The 25,219-nt window shown below is 38.0% G+C and overlaps 1 protein-coding gene across 13 annotated transcripts in view; it reads right to left on the reverse strand.

The window, feature by feature from the left end:
• The window catches only part of RPS6KC1 (ribosomal protein S6 kinase C1), a 213,043-nt gene that overhangs the window by 107,230 nt on the left and 80,594 nt on the right, over positions 1–25,219 (reverse strand). The window contains exon 1 of one of the 13 annotated variants that reach the window (XM_060396705.1): positions 211–25,211. The exons of 11 other annotated variants lie outside the window; for them this stretch is intronic. The gene's annotated coding sequence lies outside the window, so the exon portion shown is untranslated. Of the gene's footprint in view, positions 1–210; positions 25,212–25,219 lie in introns of those variants that run through there. One more of the 13 variants, XM_060396706.1, reaches the window with a different exon arrangement.

The raw sequence follows: 25,219 nt of genomic DNA on the forward strand, positions 1-25,219 counted from the left end.
CTTTCCATTGTAATAAATGTCATTATTTGCATAAGTTCAATAAGAATCTGTTCTCATTATACCAGAACATAACTGGAAATACTCGCTATATCACAAAGGCTTTAAACAGAATGTCATAGTTGAGAGAAATGTGTATAGACCCAGATATGACCAGACAACTTGGAAAAACTGGCCTAGTGCCTTACTTAACACGTTTACCATCAGCCTTACCAGATGAGTATGGACGGTTACACTTCCTGGCAGGCCCAGCAACCTCGAAGAGAGGAGTTCACTCAGACTGTAGGTGCTGCAAGGAAAATCTAGTGATGATTCTTAGATTGGCTTTTGAGTCTCAAAGGATTTTAAGAGTTCAGTCTGAGACCCCTTATGAAAATTTCCACCAAAGCAGTCTTAAAAAGAACTTACACAATCAATCACTATTCTTGCTGCATTTGTGTAAATAATCAAGCCAGTCTAATGCAAACTAACTAATTTTACTGTAATTATCCTTAAAAAAGAGAAGTGGAGATTATTGTATGCAGAAGAATTATGCCTGGACTTTTGTCTATTTTAGAGTCTCACCCCATCAACTGGTTTTGAGGTTTTGTGATACATCTAGCAACTGAACTGGACCCTAAATTCTTCTAGTTTCCTCAAATATCTGGCTACAACTCTCCAAACTAACATTTCTAATTCTCTCTGACCCTTCTAATTTAAAATTACCAAAAACAAAGACTGCCCTTGAACCTTCTTGGAAGGGACTAACTGTAACAACCAGGTCCTCTTCCCTTGCCCAGATGGCAGTCAGGCTTCAGGCACTTGAGCCATGGAGATGCGTCTCACAGCTGAAGATGGCTCCACCTGACATCTGGTCCTGGACAGGCACGAGGGACCTCTGAATCAACTGTCAAGGGAGAGCAGTAGCTGACATCAGGGTAGACTGCTTCTGCCCATGATGTCAGATCAAGACAAAACATGAAATCCTTTATTCTTCTCTTTCTTTCCTTTACTCTGGAATTGGAAAGACATTTACACATCTCTCAGTCCAGTCCTAAGTAGGGTAACATCTCAGCCTGCTGGGTTTGTCTCTAAAGATTCTGATCTACCCAACACTAGAGGTCTCCTGGTCCTCCCTGTGACTAATTTCTCTTCTATCCCAATGCCAATGGGAACTATCATCAACACCACCCTCTCAACCTAGAAGTCTCTTACCAACTTCAACTCTTGTGGTCAGAATATCAAGTAGTGTTTTTATCTTTCTCCAATTATAATACTTACCAGTTAGACACAATCGCCTACATAATTTTAGGTCATTTGCACCCCCACATTCCCATGATTATCTAGATGAATCTGCCCCCACTCACTAGGAGATCTCACCAGCAGCACCCATCTTTGCAAGGTGGGTGCCTCTTTCTTTCAGACTAAAAGATTTTCTTTCTGTATGCACTGAAATCCTAATTGACTCCTGGTTTGAACACTAAAAACAGCAATCCCTGTGAATGATCCATTAGCAGCATCCCTTGAACAGGAATATAGTTCGTGCCCCGATAGGGCTAGTCTTTGTGGTGGTTATAGTTCTCCTTGGGCCCATGAATGCCGAGATGGCTGGCATACAAACCATGTGATGCCTCTTAGGTTATCTAACAGTACCCCTAACTTTCCATGAATGAACGAGTCCCCTCATTGGTTAACTCCCATAGATTTACATCAGAAAGTTAGACAAGGCCTACCAGGAGGTGTTCATGACTCAGAATTCACTTCCTTTGGCAATGCCATGCCTTCCTGGTGAGGAGCAAATGTAACTGAGAATGTGATTTTAAAATTCTCCTTAGTTCTTGAAGATATTCAAGAAATCTGCTGCTAAAACAACAGCTGTCCCCAAAACACTCCTCGGACTCTTCAGCCAGAATTGTTCCTCAAAATAGAAGAGCCCTTAATTATCTTTTAGCTGAGCAGGGAGGTGCTGTGGCCAACACAAACTGCTGTGCCTAGATTAACACTTCAGGGGAAGCTGAAACAATTATGTAAAATCACTGAGCAAGCCACATGGTTAAAAAGGTGACTCCTTCAGGAGGGTTGTTCTTTGCTTTATTTGGTCTCAATTAATTTGGATCTTGGGGACCATGGTTCCAATATTCACTCCAAATACTGGGAATTATCCTGCTTTTGATTATTATAATCATAATAATCTCCCTGGTACATTATACTGAACCTTAAACTTTGATCACACTTCTCAGTTAAGCTAAGGGTTTGATCAAAGGGGGAGAATTGTTTAAAAAAAAGAAAAAGAAACAACATGTCTGGAATGGAGTCACTTGTGCTAAACCCATATCACCAAACCAAGACTTAACTTTCAACTTTTCCAAGGATTGGAATCTTAACCAATAGACCTGGAATTTCCCAGTTAGGACCAGTGAGATAATATGCATAATAAACCCTTTCGGGACTTCCCTGGTGGTTCAGTGGCTAAGAATCTGCCTTCCAATGCAGGGGACATGAGTTCAGTCCCTGGTTGGGGAACTAAGTTCCCCACATGCCATGGGGCAACTAAGCCCATGCACCACAACAAAGAACTAGAAAAGCCAAAAAATAAAAATAAAAGAACAACCTTTTGACCCCAAAGGAAAGAGACCTCGCTCAAAATAATCCTTATTTTTATTTTAAAGGTGAGAATCCAAAAGACAAATCATTCAATTCCTTCAAAAGAATATTACCTGGACATTCTCTTTCTGACAATAAACTCTTCTAAGTAAGAAAATAAGTAAATAAACAACCCCCTAAATGTTCCAGATGATGATAATCCCCTAAGGATTCTGTTCTAATTAAATGACTTCTAAAAGATTAAGATAAAAAGATTAGGAGAAGGAAAAGGGAATAAAGAATTAAAACCAAGGAGTTAAAACTTTCTCTTAAAAGATGGAATAAAAATAAGATAGGAGAAAATTTGGAAATCAAACTCCACATAAACTTGAGTTTTTTTATCTGCCACACAGATAAATATGGAAAGTCCCTCAAGCCATACAAAAGCTTTTACTCATCTTTTCACTGCCTATAGGAGACATCTTAAAAGAAGTAGCAAATCTACGGAAGATTCAGTTCAACAACTGTTTTCTTGATGTCATGATACGGAATCACATTTTTTTTCCTCAGATGATATAAAATGATAAACAGAAATACTGACTATAATCTGTAAATCCTTCTCAATTGTAGAAGCTTTACAGACTCTCTTAATGCATCCCACTGGTGGCTCAGGCGGTAAAGAGTCTGTATGCAATGCAGGAGACCCAGGTTCTATCCCTGAGTCAGGAAGATCCCATGGAGAAGGGAATGGCAACCCACTCCAGTATTCCTGCCTAGAGAATCCCATGGACAGAGGTACCTGGAGGGCTGCAGGCCTTGCTATCACAAAGAATCGGACATGACACACTTTCACTTTCACCTTAAAAATTAAATTGACTTAGTGCATACTAGAATTAGAACAGATGCTATCCCATCTTTCTTCAGACTGATCTAAGGTAAAGATATACATATCACCATGTTTAAACAGTTCAAAGTATGTGTAAAGCAATACTCCCAGAATATATCACATGTGAAGCTCATTTCAAGATAACACTGAAAATCCCCCTAGCAACTGGCTTTCTTTAAGTAAGCCATCAAAGTGAAAAAGTTCTCCATATCACTTAGTCCTGCCCTTCCTACCCCTTTCAGAAGGAAAGATATCTGCTAGTTACTAACCATATATTACATTCCAGAAAATCAACTCAATGTTTATAGGCATTTCAGTGCTATCACTGAATATTACATATAGAAGACTATCAATAAAATTTTGTTAAACAAATGAATGGAAAAGTTAAGTGAATGATTTTGCACCAATAGTACACAGTCTGATAACAATACCTTCCCGCCTACAGATGATCCAATTATAACTTAGTGCCTTTCATAACAGTCACATAAATGCATTTCAGAAATATGTATAATTATTGTCTTTATCATCTGTGTATATAAAAGGAATATAAAGGAATATAGAATAGACGGGCCATGGCTGAACTAAAGAGAGAGTCTGTATTTGGTCTAATTTTACATTATAACTATCAGTGAGGAAAATACAACACAAATATTCTAAGTAATTATAAATCACTGTGAAGTCTATGAACTCTCTATTGTTTGACAATTTTGGAAAATGTGTTTCTTAACAGTTTATAAAAGTATGATATGTCTGCACAGTGATCTGGTTATTTTTTATTTTTCAAATAAACACACTTTGAGACCACAAACAGAAACACAGTGTAATCTTCTGAGAAAAAGCAGAGCTACATTTTTAATACTCCCTAAAAGGGAATAAATAGGCTGAACTTCCATGCAATTTATTAACAGCTCTATGTTTAAGATACAGCTGAAGCTCTAAATTATATAAAAGTACGTAACTCAAATAATAACAAAATAATGATTAACTCCTTGCCCAAGTGCCTAACAACCTGCCAGAATTAAAATAGTAGTAGTAGTGTTCCCACCTAGAGTATTTTAGTTTTGTTTGGTTTATTTTAAAATACTCATAGACATATACAATTCTTCCAATCAGAATCAAGGTTTTTTCCTCCCCCCCACCCCAATAACCACAGGGATTAAACCAGCCCTCTCATTTTAATGTTTTTAAATTGTGTTGCTAAAGATATAAAAATGCGGTGATACTGATGACAGAGACCATCTAATAAAATAAAAAAACCCTTCGAGAATCCTCATCTATCTCACTGATTTTGCTGTAGAGCAGCTGTGCCTCACAGATTCACATGAATGAAAATATTTAGACGAGAAACCACCCACTTAGTTTATTTTCCATATGACTTTCCTGTAATTATTTTGTAAACTGTTCATACAACAATACATAAAAACATCTGCAAAAACAGGTAATTAATGTGTCAAGCCAAACTAATGCATTTTTTATGGTGTCCATGCTTCGTCAACTGTAATTATAACTCTTTTTTAAGCAAATGATGATGTGTTTGTTGCAATGTGCAAGTGGTTATTTTAGATGCTCTGTTTACTCTTCATACAATCTGAATATAAAGCTCCTCAGCTACTTTACCCCACATCGATGCTTTACCTAGCTTTTTGCAGAAGCAGGAAAGTGGCTCTCTTTTCCAAGCTATAATTTCCAGTAAACATTTTTGTCATTAAAACATGAAATTCTAAACATCAAAGTCATTACCAAAATAGCCAACAATTCAAGAAATAATATGCCCACAGATGATTCAACAGGACTTTCTTCCTTCAGTTGTAACCACCTGAGAATGCAGCACTTTTTGCCAATCGACTACAGTATAAGCCTTCTGAACATCAGAGGTTTAGAAGGTGCATTGTTTTTTGAATGTATAATATTCATTCCATCTAGACCACCAAATATACATATCTTCGATACGAGACCAACAAATGAAGAATCAAATCCTGCCCAGTATACTGCTTCATAATCAATTCATCCTGCTTGAGTTCTAACTATGTGAAAGATCATCTTAATTATCATTACTATTATTATACATTAACAATATTGTTAATAATAATCCTTAAATGGACATTCTTCTAGGCCTAAGGTATGTGATCTGTTAAATTCTGTTTCCAGGGGAAACAAAATCTAAAATTAATGAAGAAGCACAACAATATAAGATTTTTCTGGCGTTCCTTCTTTTCTTAAAAAAGGTAGTTTTGGGGATTTCCCTGGTGATCCAGTGTCTGGGAATCCACCTGCCGATGCAGCGAACATGGGTTCAATTCCTAACACGCCACTGAACAACTAAGCCCGTACACCATAACTACTGAACCTGCACTCTAGAGTCCATAAGCTGCAACTCCTGAAGTCCGCACACCTAGAAGCCATACTCTGCAACAAGAGAGGCCACCTCAATGAGGTGCCCTGCAACAAAACAGTAGCTCCAGCTTGTCGCAACTAGAGAAAGCTAACACACAGCAATCAAGACCCAGCAGAGCTATAAATAAATAAATAAATATTTTTTTGAAAGAAGAAAAGTAATTTTTAAAACATCTATGATTAAAACCCACAGTATTTTTTTTTAAAAAGTGGTAATAAAGAATTCTTAGTATACAAGGTTTTCACAATCAAAATTTTGAGAGATAATATAAGAATTAGCCCTTCTGGGTCCAAACTTTTATAACTCTTAATCTTAATACAAATACATCTAAACCGAGTTATCCCATTCTTCCCCTGACTATCAGCTATGACAGGTGATATGCTAGGTGATATGATACTGTGATATGCTACAGGTGTCTTCTGGAACACAGTGTAGGTGTCTGTCTATCCCTACCTTGTTCTCAAAAAGAACATGAGGAAAATATTAGAGTAAATCAAATGACAGTTTCCCAGCTGCGAAGCATGTGTTTTAGGTCAAATGCTAATTCTGGACAAATTAGTGAAAGCATTCAGTTGTGTCCAACTTTTTGTGACCCCCCTGGACTGTAGTCCGTGAAATTCTCCAGGCCAGAATACTGGAGAGGGTAGCCTTTCCTTTCTCCAGGGGATCTTCCCAACCCAGGGATCGAACCCAGGTCTCTCACATTGCAGGTCAGTTCTTTACCAGCTGAGCCACAAGGGAAGCCCAAGAATGCTGGAGTGGGTAACCTATCCCTTCTCCAGAAGATCTTCCCAGCCCAGGAATCGAACTGGGGTCTCCTGCATGGCAGGCAGATTCTTTACAAACAATTTAGGGTTGAGTCTAATTAAAACAGAACAGAGTCCTAGTTCCAAAGATGCTGGGACAGGAAACACAAGACCAAGACCTAGAAATGTGCCAAGACAAAAGTATATTTGTTGAAGCTAGAAATCAAACTTAGGGTCAGATTAGCAGAAACTCTCAATACTGAGTTCTCACCATTTATGTAGCAACAAACATTAATGTAATAATGCATATAATTAATGTCATTTCAAATGGTTGCATTCTACACATTGTCAACCTTTCGGGATAAATAACACTAATGTCTGTGTGGAGTACTGACAGGACAGGCAGAGGTCATTTTAAACCTACCTGACACTTTCACAATCTACCTTAATGCATACTGGCTATTTATTATACATATTTTAAGATTTCACTTAACTATCACCTCTTCCAGAAGCCTTTCCTATAAGCCTGCTCCTTCCCCTTGGTCAAGTGCCCACTTCTATGTATCTACAGAAGCACTCTCATTCAAAATTATTTATAGGGAATTTTCTATGGAAAAGCTACTATGCTAGAAGATACAACAATGAATAAGAAAATTCCTTGCATTCAAGGACATCTACAAGTAAATAAAGAGACATTAATTCAACAAATAATTAGATGAACAAATATTTCATAGTAAATATAAGCACTTGAAACAAAACAGTGTACAGTGACCACAAGGTTCAAGGAATCTATTCTGGTCTAAACAGAGGTAAGGAAAGGCCTCCTTGAGGAACTGTCACTGAAACTGCGACCTGATGACCAAGGAGGTATCAACTGAGGAGACACAGAAAGCCGCTCAAACACAGCCCAGCTCACATGACAGTATTAACACAGAAAAGACCTTGCTGCCTGCCAGGAGGCAAAGAAGCCACTGCGGCTAAAGAAGGTGAGGTGAAGAGTGGTTCAAGATGAGCCTGGAGAGGCAGGCAGAAGCCACAGCATCCACAGCCTTGGAGGCCATAATATCTGTGGATTTTGTCCTCAAAGTAATGAGTTTAAGGCACAAAAGTGACATGATTAGACCATTTTTAAAAGATCACTCAGGCTACTGGTAGAGAAAGAATAAATTAGAATCAAGCAAGAGAAGCGCAGGGGAAAAAAAAATTATAGAGTTGTTAGAAAAGCAATGATGGAAGGTGGGACTTCCAGATTATTAGAGAGAGGAACTGGAGAAAACATCTTCCCAGACAAAACTGGTCAAAATTATCAAAAAATCACAGTTCTGGAAACTGACTATAGAGAAACAGAAAATTAAGAAATACATATGTAAGAAAAAGTGCTGAACTGCAACAGAGAAGCAAGGGTGTTTTAACACGCAGCTACTCCTACCCATCCCTAGCCAAATGCTGACAAGGGATGTGGGGATCAACAGTCTTCCTGATGCTGGAGGGGACTAGTCTGACATCCACTGGAGAAAGCTCCAGGCTATTAAAATCAACAGCAAACAGTGAAAACAGGCAAGACAAAAATTTAACAGAGAAATCTGAGAAACTAGGTAAGTCAGTGTGCTTTGATAAGCTCCCACATAGTCATAGGGATCCTGAAAGTTATACACATGCACAGAAGAGATCGCAGGGGTCATAACTACCCACTCACTCTCGGTGAACAGGAGACCCTGCAAAAACAGAAAGTAAAACCAGGGAAGACTTACAAACCACCTGAATTTTTAAAGCCTCAGCCCACACACAGTCTCAGCAAATGGCAGAAGCCTCACTAACTGAGGCAGTTTAAGCATCATCTCTACATAATCACTGACTGGCCACAAACAACCCTAGGTAAATGGAAGGGAGGAGGTAGAATTTTAAGAGTTGCTCTGTTATCTAAAATGTCAACTTTTCAACAAAAAAATACGAGACACGCAAAGAAACAAGAAAGGTATGGCCCATAATCAGAATAGAAAGCAGTCAGTAAAAACTCTCTCTGAAGGGCATGCGTGCATGCTGAATCACTTCAGTCGTGTTGGACTCCTTGTGACTCTATGGACTGCAGCCGCCAGGCTCCCCTGGTGGAGTGAGTTGCCATGCCCTTCTCCAGGGCATCTTCCTGACCCAGGGATCGAACCAACATCTCTTATGTCTAACCTGCACTGGCAGGCGGATTCTTTACCGCTAGTGCCACTTGGGAAACCCATCTCTGAAGGGACTCATATCTAAGAAGATCAACAAATATCATGGATACAACAAATATCAGCAAGGATAAACTTAAAGAGTCTCACACCCAAATACATAACAGCCAAACTGTCAAAAGCCAAAACAGAAAATCTTAAAAGTAGCAAAAGATAAACATTACTTATCACATACTAGGGGATCTCAACAAAATTTAACAACTGACTTATTATCAGAAAAATGAAAACCAAAAGGCAGTGATATAGCATATTCAACATGCTGAAAAAGGGCATAAAAACCTGTCAAACAAGAATCCAATATCTAGGGAAAGCATCTTTCAACAATAAAGACAAAACAGAGACCTCCCTGGTGGTCCAGTGGTTGGGAGTCCACCTTCCAGGGTGGGACACGTGCATTCAATCCCTGGGCGAGGAATTAGGATCCCACGTGCCATGGGCAACCGAGCCCACAAGCTGCAACTAGAAAAGCCACACACGGCAGCTAGAGAGGCCTGCACACAGCAACTACTGAATCCAAGTGCTCTGGAGCCCTGCGCCCCGGCAGGAGAGGCCCACATCCTGCAACTAGAAAACCCGCTTCGTGCCACGACTGGACAAACTGTGTGTGCCCTGAGGACCCAGCGCAGCCAAAACTAAAACGTAAAGACAAAATGAACATTCCTACAGAAACATTGAGAGAATTTGTTGCTAACAGACTTGCCTTGGGAAAAATTTTAAAAAGATAGCATATTTCTTCTCATTTCTTCTCCAAAGTAGTTTCAAAAACAAGCAAATTTAATCAGTAATTGTAAAACTGCACTGTAGGGCTTATATAAAGATAATACATATGAAAATACTAGCAAAAGGAAGGGAAGGAAGCTATACTGAAGCAAAGTTTCTCTATATCAGTAGAATTAAGGCAGTTTTACTCTCAAGTAGAAATGTTTTAAGTTAAAAGGCTTATTACTTTAATCTTCAGAAAAAGCATTATGGGGGGAGGAAGGAGAGGGTGGGATGTATGGAGAGAGTAACATGGAAACTTCCATTACTATATGTAAAATATATAGCCAACGGGAATTTGCTGTGTGACTCAGGGAACTCAAACAAGGGCTCTGCAACAACCTAGAGGGGTAGGATGCTGAGGGAGATGGGAGGGAGGTTCAAGAATGAGGAGACATATGTATACCTATGTCTGATTCATGTTGATGTTTGGCATAAACCGACAAAATTCTGTAAAGCAATTATCCTTCAATTAAATAATTTTTTTTAAAAAACCATTATGGAAAATCAGTCAAATCAAAGTCAAAATGATATAGTCTAGGAAAAAAAAAAAGATAATAAAGATAGCCTAGAAATATATCTACTTGCCACAGAGGAGGCAGTAAAAGCAAAAAGAAATGAGACATATAGAAAACAAATAGTGAGACAGCAGACATAAATCCGATGATATTATTAAATACATTAAATGAATATGGATTAAACATGCCAATCAAAACGTAGAGATTATAAGACCAATTTTTAAAAAAATCTAACTACATTCCATCTACAGGAGACAGACTTTTATTCAGACAAATATAGGTTGAAAGAAAAAGAATGGAAAAACGTATCATACAAAAAGTAATCATAAGAGAGGTAGATAACTATACTAACATCTATTGAAATAGATTCTAAGAAAAAAAATTTACTAGAGACAAAAACAATGTTAAAGTTAAATTAATCCAGGTTTATTCATGATAACTATTTTATACCAAGATTTTACTTTAATCGTGAACTTTTAACCCACAGCCAATAAAGCAGGTATGCTTTCATTAATCAGAGAATAACTTAACAACACCTCATATAGTTCAAAAATCAATTTAATTATAAGTTCCTATGACTAGTCCATAATGACTGATTATCAAAAATTACAGAGACTGCCAAAATGTGGGAAATGTCCTACAAACATAAATATGATAGCCATGTTATAGAAAGTGTCCTGAAACCTTCAAATAAAATAATGTATCAAGCATCCCCATTTCAAGTCCCTGTGTTAAAATGATTAAATAGTATGACCTGGCCATAAAGAAAGTCTCAACAATTTTCAAAAAGTTAAAATCATTCGGACAAAGTCCCCTGGACACCATGGAATTAAGCTAGCAATAGAAGCAAAAAGATAATCAGAAAAAATCTCAATTGCTAGGATATTAAATAGTACACTTGATCTTTCCAACCCAGAGACTGAACCCAGGTCTCCTGCACTGCAGGCAGATTCTTTACCATCTGAGCCACCAGGGAAGCCCTAGAAATATATTACTTAGAAGTAATTCACAAGTGCAGCAGGTAGACTAATGGACCCCTAAGATGTCTGTGCCCTAACAAAGAAACCTGTGAATATTCTACTTTACTTGGCTAAACAACTTTACAAAATGTGATTAAGGTTACAAATTTTGAGACTGGGCAATTTTCCTGGATTATCAAGGTGGGCCCAACCAAATCACCTGGGTTCTTAAAAGCAGGTAACATTTCCTTGCTAAGAATCAAAGTGAGATATAACTATGGAAAAATGACCAGGCAGATACAAAATTGCTGGTTTTCCAGGTAGAAGACATGCAGGTGGCCTCTAGAAGCTGGAAATACCTGCCCAAACTTTGATTTCAGCCTGTAAGATTCATGGCAGATTTCTAACCTACAGAACCATAAAATAATAAATTTGTGTTATAAATCTGTAGTAATTTTATGTAACAGAATCTAACTCTTTCTTGACAAAACCACCCAGAAAACTAGAAACAAATGGGAACTTCTTCAACATTATAAAAGACACCTATGAAAAACCAATAACTAACATCATAGTCAATGGTTAATGACAAAGCTCTCCCCCTATGATCTGGAACAGGACAAGGATGCCTACTTTCCCAATGCTCCTGAACACTATACTAGAAGTTCTAGCCAGAGCATTAGATAAGAAATAAAAGGCAACCAAACTGCAAAAGAATACATAAAACTACATCTATTCACAGATAAAATAACCCTATATGTAGAAATCCCAAGGAATTTACAAACACCTACCTAGAGCTAACAGATGAATTCAGCAAGTTGTCAGATACAAGATAAACACACAAAAATCAGTTGTGTTTTAACACACTAGAAGTCAACAATCTGCCAAGAAAATAAATGAAACAATTCCATTTATGATAGCATTGAAAAATATAAATATCTAGGAACCTATTTAACCAAGGAGGCAAAAGACTCATATGCTGAAAATCACAAAACATTGCTGAAAGAAAGATCTAAATAAATAAGACACCTATGTTCACAGATTGAAAGACTTAATATTGTTAAGATGGCAATATTGCCCAAATTTATTTAGATTTAATTCAGTGCCCAGTAAAACTTCAATAGCTTTTTTTGGCGGAAATAGAAAACATGATTTCTACAATAATAAAAACAAACTTTGAAAATAAAATATGTCAATTATACCTCAGTTTTTTACAGTGATTTTCAAATTCATATAGTTATAAGGAGACCCCACAGTAGAAACATTGACAATGGAAAAAATTCTCAAAGAAGATCACAAATCAAAAAAGCTAGGAGCCAATGTATTAGATGGCTAGACAATCATGCCACTATTGCTTGTAAAAAATAGAAGTTTGGGGATCTCCTTGGTGGTCCAGTGGCTAAGAACCCACCTTACAATGCAGGGGACGCAGGCTGAATCCCTGGTCAAGGACCTAAGATTCCCACATGCTGGGGAGAACTAAACCTGCCTGCCACGACCGCGGAAGCCCCCACATCCTGGAGCCTGCACGCTGCAACTAAAGAAGCTGTGCACCGCAAGGAGAATTTCCGCATGCCTCAACTAAGACTTGACAGAGCCAAATAAATAAACAAATATGTTTCTTAAAATACAGGTTTCTGTCTTGTTAGCCTTATAAATATGCTTTGTATTGAACTGGGCAATCCCTTAGAGAAAAAGTGGGCCGAATAATATTTTCGTAAGATCATCAGAGTTAACACCATAAACAGCCAAACAAAGTTTAAAGCTACATATTTTCATTCCTGGAATTCAGCAATAAGAAATCATGTGACTTGCTTCTCTTCATCAAACATAAACTTACTACTACCTTTCTCATATATCCATCCATTCTAAAGCAAAGTTACCCTTTGAGTGTCCTCATATTTGAGTAACTCATTCAAAGGAATAAACTGATGGTCAAAAACTATTTTATAAAGCATGTGAATATATATTATTATGACTGCACAGAGACTAGCCACATTCATAGAGCCTACACATGTCCTAGAACCAGCCCTGTAATTCTGAGCTAGTCCAAGTGACTGAAAGGAAACCTAGACATACATGCAGATTTATGATTTCTCCAGAAATTCTATTCCTCACTGTAGGAAGGGGAAGAAAAACAATCAAGACCCAGAAAGAGACCCAGAATGATGTAGTACCTCTACACTAGTTCAGCTTTTGAAATATGTCTGGACATCCCTGAGAGCCTAGCACACATAAACCCAGGGGATGGGTAAACCATGAAAAATGGTTTGGTACTGCTTATTATACCATTTACCAAGAGGAAAACTGCAGAAGACTGTTTGCATCTTTCAGCTGAGTGACAGCATCACAAGCAGTCTCACATGCCAAAAATATCAGCAAGTTTGACAAAAAAAAGACACCAACATCATCAAGAAACTCTTAATCAGTTCATTCACTCAGTCATGTCCGACTCTTTGTCACCCCATGGACTACAGCACACCAGGCTTCCCTGACCATTACCAACTCCCAGAGTTTACTCAAACTCATGTCCATTGAGTCGGTGATGCCATCCAACCATCTCATCCTCTGTTGTCCCCTTCTCCTCTGCCTTCAATCTTTCCCAGCATTAGGGTCTTTTCAAATGAGTCAGTTCTTCACATCAGGTGGCCAAAGTATTGGAGTTTAAGCTTCAGAATCAGTCCTTCCAATGAATACTCAGGACTGATTTCCTTTAGGATGGACGGGTTGAATCTCCTTGCAGTCTAAGGGACTCTCAAGAGTCTTTTCCAACACCACAGTTCAAAAGTATCAATTCTTTGGTGCTCAGCTTTCTTTATAGTCCAACTCTCACATCCATACATGACTACTGGAAAAACCATAGCTTTGCCTAGATGGACCTTTGTTGGCAAAGTAATGTCTCTGCTTTTTAATATGCTGTCTTTTAATATGCTGTCATAACTTTTCTTCAAAGGACTCTTTTCATAGTGATATTCATAATGCATGCAGGAGACTTAAAAAGAAAAGAGAGGGGAGAGAAGAAGAGGGGAAGAAAAAGGAAAAAAGGAATGAGAGAAAGTAGAGGAGGTCTCATTCTGAAAGGCCATCATTCAATTTTATATTTTTATAAGAAACCACTATATAGTCACTATCACAATACCTGGTACATACAAGTAGTAAAAGCTTGTTGAACAGTCAACTGAATGAACAGATGGCTGAATGAGCAAAGAAATAAATGGGTAGAATGAAAAAGAAAAAAAAAAACTCGAAGTTTAAAAACATTTGATTGTAAAGAAGATATATGTCTCCATTTTTATAGGAGAGATATATGTGAGAAGTAGCATGGCAGGGTGGAAAGAAGGCAAGATTTGAACTCAAAAGGACCTAGATTTAAATCCTGGATGAAACTTTTACTGGTCTGTGCTGCTAATATTTTATATAAGCCTTACTTTTGACTGGTTCAGGAGTGAGAAATGAGTACAACAGGGCTGTACATTGTCACCCTGTTTCTTTAACTTATACGCAGAGCACATCATGTGAAATGTTAGCTGGAGGAGTTAAAAGCTGGAATCAAGACTGCCAGGAGCAACATCAACAACCTCAGACATACAGATGATACCATTCTAATGGCTGAAAGAGAAGAGGAACTAAAGAGGCTCTTGATGCAGGCGAAGGAGGAGAGTGAAAAAGCCAACTTAAAACTCAATATTGAAAAAAGTAATAAGATCATGGTATCCAGTCCCATCACTTCATGGCAAATAGAAGGGGGAAAGGTGTAAGCATTCCACTTGGGCTCTAAAATCACTGCAGCTGGTGACTGCAGCCACGAAGTTAGAAGACGACTGCTTCTTGGCAGGAAAGCTATGACAAACCTAGACAGTGCGTTAAAAAGCAAAGACATCGCTTTGCCAATAAAGGTCCATATAGTCAAAGCTATGGCTTTTCCAGTAGTCATGTATGGATGTGAGAGCCAGACAGTAAAGAAGGCAGAGTGCCGAACAATTGATGCTTTCAAACCACGGTGCTAGAGAAGACTCTTGAGAGTCCCTTGGAAAGCAGGCAGATCAAACCAGTCAATCTTGAAGGAAATCAACCCAGAATACTTTTCGGAAGGACTGATGCTGAAGCTGAAGCTCCAATTCTTTGGCCACCCTATGCTTTTTAGCCAACTCACTGGAAAAGACTCTGATGCTGGGAAAGACTGAAGGCAGAAGGAGAAGAGGGCAACAGGGGATGAGATAGCTGGATGGCATCACCGATGCAATGGCCATGAAATTGGGCAAGCTCTGGGAGATGACAAGGGGCAGGGAAGCCTGGCGTCCTGCAGTCCATGGGGCCATGAAGAGTCAGGCATGACTTGGCGACTGAACTAGTTTTCTCCATCTGTAAAATGGGGATTCCAGTAACCACCTTACAAACACAATAAACCAGCAATGTTGGCACCTAGAACAAACTGAACAAAACCAGCTCTCAAATCAATTCTGTAATTCATAATGTAGCCCACAGATGGGTGTTACTAACAATGCTCGCCATCTGGTAGCTTCCTCTTTTAAATAATTATTCTTGCTAACTAGGTGCCAAGCTTTTAGAATCATTATAGTGAATGTTTGCACCCTCTAAATTTTGGTGTCCTTAGAAAAAGCCCAGTAGGACTAGCCATAGTTCATAGTAGACAGGTTTGCTCTGAGGATTAAAAATAACATTAAGAAAAACCCGTTGTACAGTGACAGACATGTAATCAATAATAAATTATTGTTATTTAAATATTTCATGAATACCTTTATGTCATCCATTTGCCACTCCACATTATCACAATTATTCCAATAAGCCCACACTAAGAATACAGATTAATCATATCACTCACTTGTAGAAAAACATACATTAGGCAGAAATGAAAGGTTACAGAGACAGAAATGAAAAATTATGAAACATTCTCTTCAAAGAGTCAGTTTGATTCCTTCAATCTTGACTTTTTGGATTTTCTCTCTTAAATCCAGAAAAACCTGAGGACTTAGAAGAGTAGAGGGACCCTAATTTCAACAGCCATTTCCAGACTAAGGAAATAACTGTTGGATTCAAAAGGAGGGTTCAAAGTTACCACTCAGTGTGTGCTTTTTCTCTGCTGGATGGGCAAAGAGAACTGCTGCTATTGTGTTCTGCACTTAGTCTCAGCTGTGCAAACACCAGCTAAGTAAGAAAAACATCAAGCCATCTTTATAAGATCTACAAACAACCTAGACAAATTCCTTTAGAAAGCATAGTTAGTTAAGCTGACTAGTTAGTATGCAAAATAACAAAATTTGTCAACTCATAAGAACCCCTGTATAAAGTACTCTTACTTAGCTCTGAAAGATTATTTCTTTGGATTATCAGATATCCAGAAATAGTTATTTTATTTTAAAGCATGCCAATCCAACCCAAGGTCACAGGTAATAATTTTCCAGCAAGAGTTAAACTAAAATGACTCATATTATAATGATGCCTCAGCAACAGTTTTTCTCCAAGAAAACATCTCTTCTGCTCCTAAATGTTAAGTTAGTTCACAAGCTAGAGCCCCTAGTTTCCCCACAAATAAAAGAACAAAGTCTTTATATTCAACTTCAAACAACAGTAATAAGTTGAAAACTTTTTCTCTAAGATCAGGAACAAAACAAGGATGCCCACTTTCGCCACTTTATTCAACACAGTACTGGAAGTCCTAGCCAGAGTTAATCAGGCAAAAAAAAAAAAAAAGAGCAGCAGGGAGAGCATCCAAATCAAAAGGAAGAAGTAAAACTGTCTCTTTTTACAGATGACATGATGTTAGATATGGAAAATCCTAAATTCCTCCCCCAAAACTGTTAAACTAATAAACACATTCAGTAAAAGTGCAAGATACAAAATCAATACACAAAAATCAGTGTGTTCCTACACACTAGCAACAAAGTATCAAAAGATAAATTAGGAGAGCAACCCCACTTAAAACTGCATTAAAAAAAAAATACCTAGGAATAAATTTAACTGGGGAGGTGAAACATAAGTATACTAAAACCAACAAATAACTGGTGAAAGAAACTGAAGAGAATGATGAAAGATATTCCATGCTCATGAACTGGGAAAATAAATAATGTTAAAATGTCCATACTCCTCAAAGTGACCCATGATTTAAAGCAATCTCTATCAAAATTCCAAAAAGCAGAAAAAAAAAAAACACCTCTAAAATTTATACAGAACCTCAGAAGACCAAATAGGCAAAGTAATCTTAAAACAGAATAAGAAAGCTGGAGGTCTCACATTTCTTAATTTCAAACTATATTATAAAGCTATAGTAATCAAAATAGTATGGTATTCACATTAAAAAGACACAAACGTCAATGGAACCAAATAGAGAGTCCAAAAAAAAACCCATACATGCATGGTTAACTAATTTTCAACAAAGGAGCTAAGAATATTCAATAGGAAAAGAATATGCACAATAAATGGTGCTGGGAAAGCTGGGCAGTCACTTGCAACAGAGTAAAACTGGACCCCTATCTCACACCATACACAAAAATAAACTCAAAATGGATTACAAACTTGCAGGTAAGACTTGAGACCGTGAAATTCCTAGAAGAAAACATAAACGGTAAGTTTCATGACATGAGTCTTGGGAATAATTTTTTGGACTTGAAACTGCAAAAAAAGGCAACAAAAGCAAAAATAAACAAGTGGAACTACCTCAAACTAAAAAGCTTCTTCTGCAGAGCAAAGGAAACCATCAACAAAATCAAAAGGGAAACCAGAGGGGGAAGGACAGTTGGGTTTGGGATTGACGTGTGTACACTGCTTTATTTTAAATGGATAATCAACAAGGACCTACTGTGTAGCACATGGAACTCTGCTCAACGTTATTTATGTGGCAGCCTGGATGGGAGATGAGTTTGGGGGAGAATGGATACATAAATATGAATGGCTGAGTCCTTCTGCTGATCACCTGAAACTGTCACAACATTGTTAATCAGCTATACCCAATACAAAATTAAAAGTTTAAAGGATTTTTTAAAAAAATCAAAAGGCAAGCCCAGGATCAGACGGCTTCACAGGAGAACTCTATTAAACATTTAGAGAAGAGCTAATGCCTATCCTTCTAAAACTCTTCCAAAAACTTGCAGAGAGAGGAACATTTCCAAACTCATTCTACAAGGCCGCCACCACACTGATACCAAAACCAGACAAAGACAACACAGAAACAGAAAACTACAAGCCAATATCACTGATCAACACAGATGCAAAAATCATCCACAAAATTTTAGCAAACAGCATTCAGCAACACATCAAAAAGCTCATACACCATGATCAAGTTGGGTTTTTTCCAGGGATGCAAAGATTCTTCAATATACACAAATCAATCAATGTGATACACCATATCAACAAATTGAAAGATAAAAACCACATGATAATCTCAATAGATGCAGAGAAAGCCTTTGACAAAATTCAGCACCCACTTATGATTAAAACTCTACAAAAAATGGGCACAGAGGGAACCTATCTCAACATCAGTTCAGTTCAGTCACTCAGTCGTGTCCAGCTCTTTGCGACCCTATGAATCGCAGCATGCCAGGCCTCCCGGTCCATCACCATCTCCCGGAGTTCACTAAGACTCACGTCCATCAAGTCCGTGATGCCATCCAGCCATCTCATCCTCAGTCGTCCCCTTCTCCTCCTGCCCCCAATCCTTCCCAGCATCAGAGTCTTTTCCAATGAGTCAACTCTTCGCATGAGGTGTCCAAAGTACTGGAGCTTCAGCTTTAGCATCATTCCTTCCAAAGAAATCCCAGGGTTGATCTCCTTCAGAATGGACTGGTTGGATCTCCTTGCAGTCCAAGGGACTCTCAAGAGTCTTTTTCTCCAACACCACAGTTCAAAAGCATCAATTCTTCGGTGCTCAGCCTTCTTCACAGTCCAACTCTCACATCCATACATGACTACTGGAAAAACCAAAGCCTTGACTAGACGGACCTTAGTCGGCAAAGTAATGTCTCTGCCTGTGAATATACTATCTAGGCTAGTCATAACTTTTCTTCCAAGGAGTAAGTGTCTTTTAATTTCATGGCTGCAGTCACCATCTGCAGTGATTTTGGAGCCCAAAAAAATTAAGTCTGACACTGTTTCTACTGTTTCCCCGTCTATTTCTCATGAAGTGATGGGACTAGATGCCATGATCTCAACATAGTAAAGGCCATATATGATAAGCCTACAACAAACATTATTCTCAATGGTGAAAAACTGAAAGCACTCCCCCCAAAATTAGGAACAAGACAAGGGTCCCCACTTTTACCACTATTATTCAACACAGTTTTGGCAGTCCTAGTTACAGCAATCAGAGAAGAAAAAGAAATAAAAGGAATCCAGATTGGAAAAGAAGTAAAGCTCTCACTGTTTGCAGATGACATGATACTGTACATAGAAAATCCTAAAGATACTAACAGAAAACTACTAGAGCCAATCAGTGAATATAGCAAAGTCGTAGGATACAAAATCAATACACAGAAATCACTTGCATTTCTACACACTAAAAGTGAAAAATCAGAAAGAGAAATTAAGGAATAAATCCCATTCACCATTGCAACAAAAAGAATAAAATATCTAAGAATAGACTTACCTAAGGAGACAAAAGAACTGTACACAGAAAATTATAAGACACTGATGAAAGAAATCAAAGATGACATAAACAGACGGAGAGATAGTCCATGTTCCTGGGTAGGAAGAATCAATATTGTGAAAATGACTATACTACCAAATGGAGTCTACAGATTCAACACAATCCCTATCAAATTACCAATGGCATTTTTCACAGAACTAGAACAAAAAATTTCACAATTCATATGGAAACACAAAAGACCCCAAAGAGCCAAAGCAGTCTTGAGAAAGAAGAATGGAGGCGGAGGAATCAACCTTCCTGCCTTCAAACTATACCACAAAGCTACAGTCATCACAACAGTATGGTACTGGCACAAAAACAGAAACATAGACCAATGGAACAAGATAGAAAAGCCTAGAAATAAACCCATGCACCTATGGGTACCTTATTTTTGACAAAGGAGGCAAGAATATACAATGGGTAAAGGCAGCCTCTTCAATAAATGGTGATGGGAAAACTGGACAGCTACATGTAAAAGAATGAAATTAGAACACTTCCTAACACCATCCACAAAGATAAACTCAAAACGGATTAAAGACCTAAATGTAAGACCAGAAACTATAAAACTTAGAGGAAAACATAGGTAGAACACTTGATGACATAAATCAAAGCAAGATCTTCTACTACCCACCTCCTAAAGTGAGGAAAATAAAAACAAAAATAAACAAGTGGGACCTGATTAAACTTAAAAGCTTTTGCACAGCAAAGGAAACTATAAGCAAGGTGAAAAGACAACCCTCAGACTGGGAGAAAATAACAGCAAATGAAACAATGGACAAAGGATTAACTTCCAAAATATACAAGCAGCTCATAGAACTCAAAACCACAAAAACAAACAACCCAATCCAAAAGTGAGGAAAAGACCTAAACAGACATTCCTCCAAAGAAGACATACAGATGTCTAACAAACACATGAAAAGATGCTCAACATTGCTCATTATTAGAGAAACACAAATCAAAACTACAATGAGATATCACCTCACACCAGTCAGAATGGCCATCATCAAAAAGTCTGCAAACAATAAATGCTGGACAGAGTGTGGAGAAAAGGGAACGCTCTTGCACTATTGGTGGGAATGTAAATTGATACAGCCACTATGAAAGATAGTATGGTGATTCCTTAAAAAACTAAGAATAAAACCACCATATGACCCAGTAATCCTACTCCTAGGCATCTATCCTGAGGAAACCAAAACTGAAAAAGACACATGTATCCCATTGTTCATTGCAGCACTATTTACAGTAACTAGAACACGGAAGCAATCTAGATGTCTATCGACAGATGAATGGATACAGAAGTTGTGGCACACATACACAATGGAATATTACTCAGCCATAAAAAGGAATACATCTGAGTCAGTCCTAAGGAGGTGGATGAACCTAGAACCTATTATACAGAGTGAAGTCAGTCAGAAAGATTAATATCGTACACTAACGCATGTACACAGAACCTAGAAAAATGGTACTGAGAATTTATTTGCAGGCAGCAATGGAAAAACAGACAGAGAACAGACTTATGGACATGGGGAGAGGGGAGAGAGGGTAAGATGTATGTTGAGAGTAACATGGAAACTTACATTACCATACGTAAAATAAATAATAGCCTACAGGAATTTGCTGTATGTCTCAGGAAACGCAAACAGGGGCTCTATATCAACCTAGAGAGGTGGGATGGGGAGGGAGATGGGAAGCAGATTTACAAGGGAGGGACTATATGTATACCTATGGCTGATTCACGTTGAGGTTTGACAAAACAACAAAATTCTGCAAAGCAATTATCCTCCAATTAAAAAATAAATTTAAAAAAGTCAACAGGCAATATACCAATGGGAGAAATATTTGCAAATTATATACCTGATAAGAAGATAATATCCAGGAGCTTCCCTGGTGGTCCAGTGGTTAAGAATCTGCCTCACAATGCAGGGCACACGGGTCTGACCCCTGGTCAGGAGGATCCCATATGCCACAGGTCAACAAAGTCCAAGCACCTCCACTACTGAGCCCATGCTCTAGAACCCGCAAGCTGCAACTACTGAAGCCCGTGCTCGGCCACAGAAGAAGCCACCGCAGTGAGAAGCCCAGGCACCACAAGGAGAGAGTGGTCCCCACTCGCCACAAACACAGGAAGCCCAGGCACAGCAACGAAGCTGCAGTGTAGCTATAACGTTTTTTTAAAGTTAATATCCAAAATACATACAGAATTGTCATAACTCACAAGGAAAAAAATCAACCAGATTAAAAAATGGGCACAGGAAGTGAACAGACACTTCCCCAAAGTAGACATATAAATGCTTAAAAAGTACATGACAAGGTACTTAACATCATTAATCATAAGGGAAACCACATTAACTTCCAAAATATACAAGCAGCTCATAGAACTCAATACCACAAAAACAAACAACCCAATCCAAAAGTGAGGAAAAGACCTAAACAGACATTCCTCCAAAGAAGACATACAGATGTCTAACAAACACACGAAAAGATGCTCAGCATTGCTCATTATTATTAGAGAAACGCAAATCAAAACTACAATGAGATATCACCTCACACCAGTCAGAATGGCCATCATCACCTCACACCTGTCAGAATGGCTATCCTATCATCAGAAAGACAATAAATAACAAATGTTGACAGGGATGTGAAAAAAAGGGAACCCTCATACACTTATGTAAATTGGTACAGCCCCTACAGAAAGTGGTATGGAGGAAAAATTTAAAATAGAACTACCATATAATTGAGCAATTCCATTTTCAGGTATATATCCAAAGGAAACAAATCATTATCTCAAAGATATATTTACATGTCCATGTTCACTGCAGAACTATTCACAACAGCCAAGAAGACACAAATCAACCCAAGCGTCCATCAAGAGATGAACTGACAGTGTGGTGGAATATTATACAACCATAAAGATGTATTTTATGATATATAGTGAATAATATACAGTGGAATATTATTCAACCATAAAAAATAAATTCTTCAGGGCACTATGCTAAGTTAAATTAAGTCAGAGAAAGACAAATACCATATGATCTCACTTATATGTGGAATCTAAATGGAACCAAACTCAAAGAAACAGAGAACAGACTGGTGGTTTCCAGAGGCAAGGGGTGAAGGTGGTCAAAAAATACAAACATTCATTTATACGATTAATAAATTCAGGGGATAAAACATACAATATGGGCTTCCCAGGTGGGTCAGTGGTTTAAAAAAAAAACCCACCTGCCAGTGTCAGAGACTCCAGTTCAATCCCTGGGTCAAGAAGATTCCCTGGAGAAGGGAATGGCAACCCACTCCAGTATTCTTGCCTGGGAAGTACCATGGAGCCTGGAGGGCTACAGTCCATGGGGTCACAAAAAGTCAGACACAACTTAGCGACTGAACAATAACAACATACAATATGGTGACTACAGTTAATGTTACTATATTCTATATTTGAAAGCTGCTAACAGAATAATCTTTAAAGTTTCTTATTACTAGAAAAAAATATATAACTATGTGAAGTGATGTATGTTAACTAAACTTACTGCAGTAATCATTTCACAATATATACATATATCAAATCATTATGATGTCATATGTCAATTATACCTCCATAAAACTGGGGAAAACATTTTTCAAAAATAATGTCCATGTGTGGTGAGTGGTATGCTTCTAAACAGAATCCACAGACTAGAAACACTGCCCTAACGTTACATTTAAACATGGTTAAATGTATAACCATGTGCCTGAAACAGACATTATTATACATTTTGGTTAAAAGTTAGAATTGTGACTATGGTCACCATGGTTTGTATGAATTAAATTGATCACATTATGGATAAACAAGAGAAGGCTAAAAGCAATTACTTGACTATAACTTTTTAGACTTGATGGCATATTAACCACAAAAACTAATCCAGGCATAAAATAGAGATTGCCGTTTCAGAAATATGTTAAGCTAAATAGGAAAAGTATATTTAAATTGTAACATTCCTTAAGACAGAGGTCTAGTAGGTTTACAACTAGCCAATCTGATCACATGGACCACAGCCTTGTCTAACTCAATGAAACTAAGCCATGCCCTGTGGGGTCGCCCAAGACGGACAAGTCATGGTGGAGAGGCCTGACAGAATGTGGTCCACTGGAGAAGGGAATGGCAAACCACTTCAGTATTCTTGCCTTGAGAACTCCACGAACAGTATGAAAAGGTAGGACACTGAAAGATGAACTCCCCAGGTCGGTAGGTGCCCAATACGCTACTGGAGATCAGTGGATGACAGAGGATGAGATGGTTGGATGACATCACAGACTTGATGGACATGGGTTTGGGTAGACTCCGGGAGTTTGGTGATGGACAGGGAGGCCTGGCGTGCTGCGGTTCATGGGGTCGCAGAGTCGGACACAACTGAGCAACTGAACTGAACTGAACTAGGAGGTTTGGTATCAAGTTGCAGTGGAGAAATAACTCGCCACCATAATCACAAATAACAACATTATTATTATGAAATAATGAAACAAATGAAACAATATTATTTTTTGGTATTTGCTGATATGTATCCATAATTGTCATTTTGAAGAAAAGATTTTTATTTTTCTGGTGCCATCAAGTGGTAACATTATGAAGTGTTCTAAGGTTTAAATACTAATAACTTTTAGACAGAAAAGTAACACACTGATATGTTTTATATATGTCAATTTTGTGTTTTAGCAAAAAATTACATAGAAAGAAAAGGGGGTAGCATTAAATCTAATTGTTTGCAACTCATCCCCATTTTAAAACTCCATATGAGAATTAAGACAAAGAAGAAAAATGAGTAAGTCATTAAGACTGGAATGTTCCGCTAGCAGACAAAAAACCCAAAAGACAATGAAACTACTTGAAAAACAAAATTTATATCAAAATTATATACCAATCAAATCATAAGAGATTCCATTAATGTCCCACCTGAAGTTCCATTAATGCGGCAGTAAAAGAAATTATTTTTAAGGCAAAACCCTTCAAGAACAGAAAGAAAGAAAACAACAGCAGCAAAATTTTAGAAGCTAAAAAGTAGATGAATGAGTGGTTACTGTGTGATCAACTCAGGGAAGCTGCCCTACTTACAGAGCAATGTCAATCTCTCCAAAAGTTCAGGAACTGGTGGTTTTAGATAGCTGTGGGAGTGAGTGTGAAAGCTAAAACCAAGAAAATTCACCAAAAGTTGTTAAGAAGTTGTTAGGACGCCACTATACACTCCTTCTTCCACTCCTTATGGCCAATATCCATTTTCACATCACTCACACCAGAAGATGGAAAGTTTATACTCGAGGAAGAGTAAACAGAAGGCTCCTGACTACAGTACACCAAGCAGAGTGAGGGTCGAAGTACTGCAGTTAAAAAACAAAAATCATTAGGAATCCAGGAGACTGTGATAATCTAAACAGTACTGACAAGTCGAAGACCACAGAACAACAACGGTGCTTTTCCTGAAAGAAAACCACTGGAAGAAGGTTCTGTTAACCTTTGACTATTGTGTCCAGGACATCAGATTATGAATCGCAGTACGCTTCAATCT

Source organism: Ovis aries, chromosome 12 (assembly GCF_016772045.2).
Source record: "Ovis aries strain OAR_USU_Benz2616 breed Rambouillet chromosome 12, ARS-UI_Ramb_v3.0, whole genome shotgun sequence".
Taxonomy (NCBI): domain Eukaryota; kingdom Metazoa; phylum Chordata; class Mammalia; order Artiodactyla; family Bovidae; genus Ovis; species Ovis aries.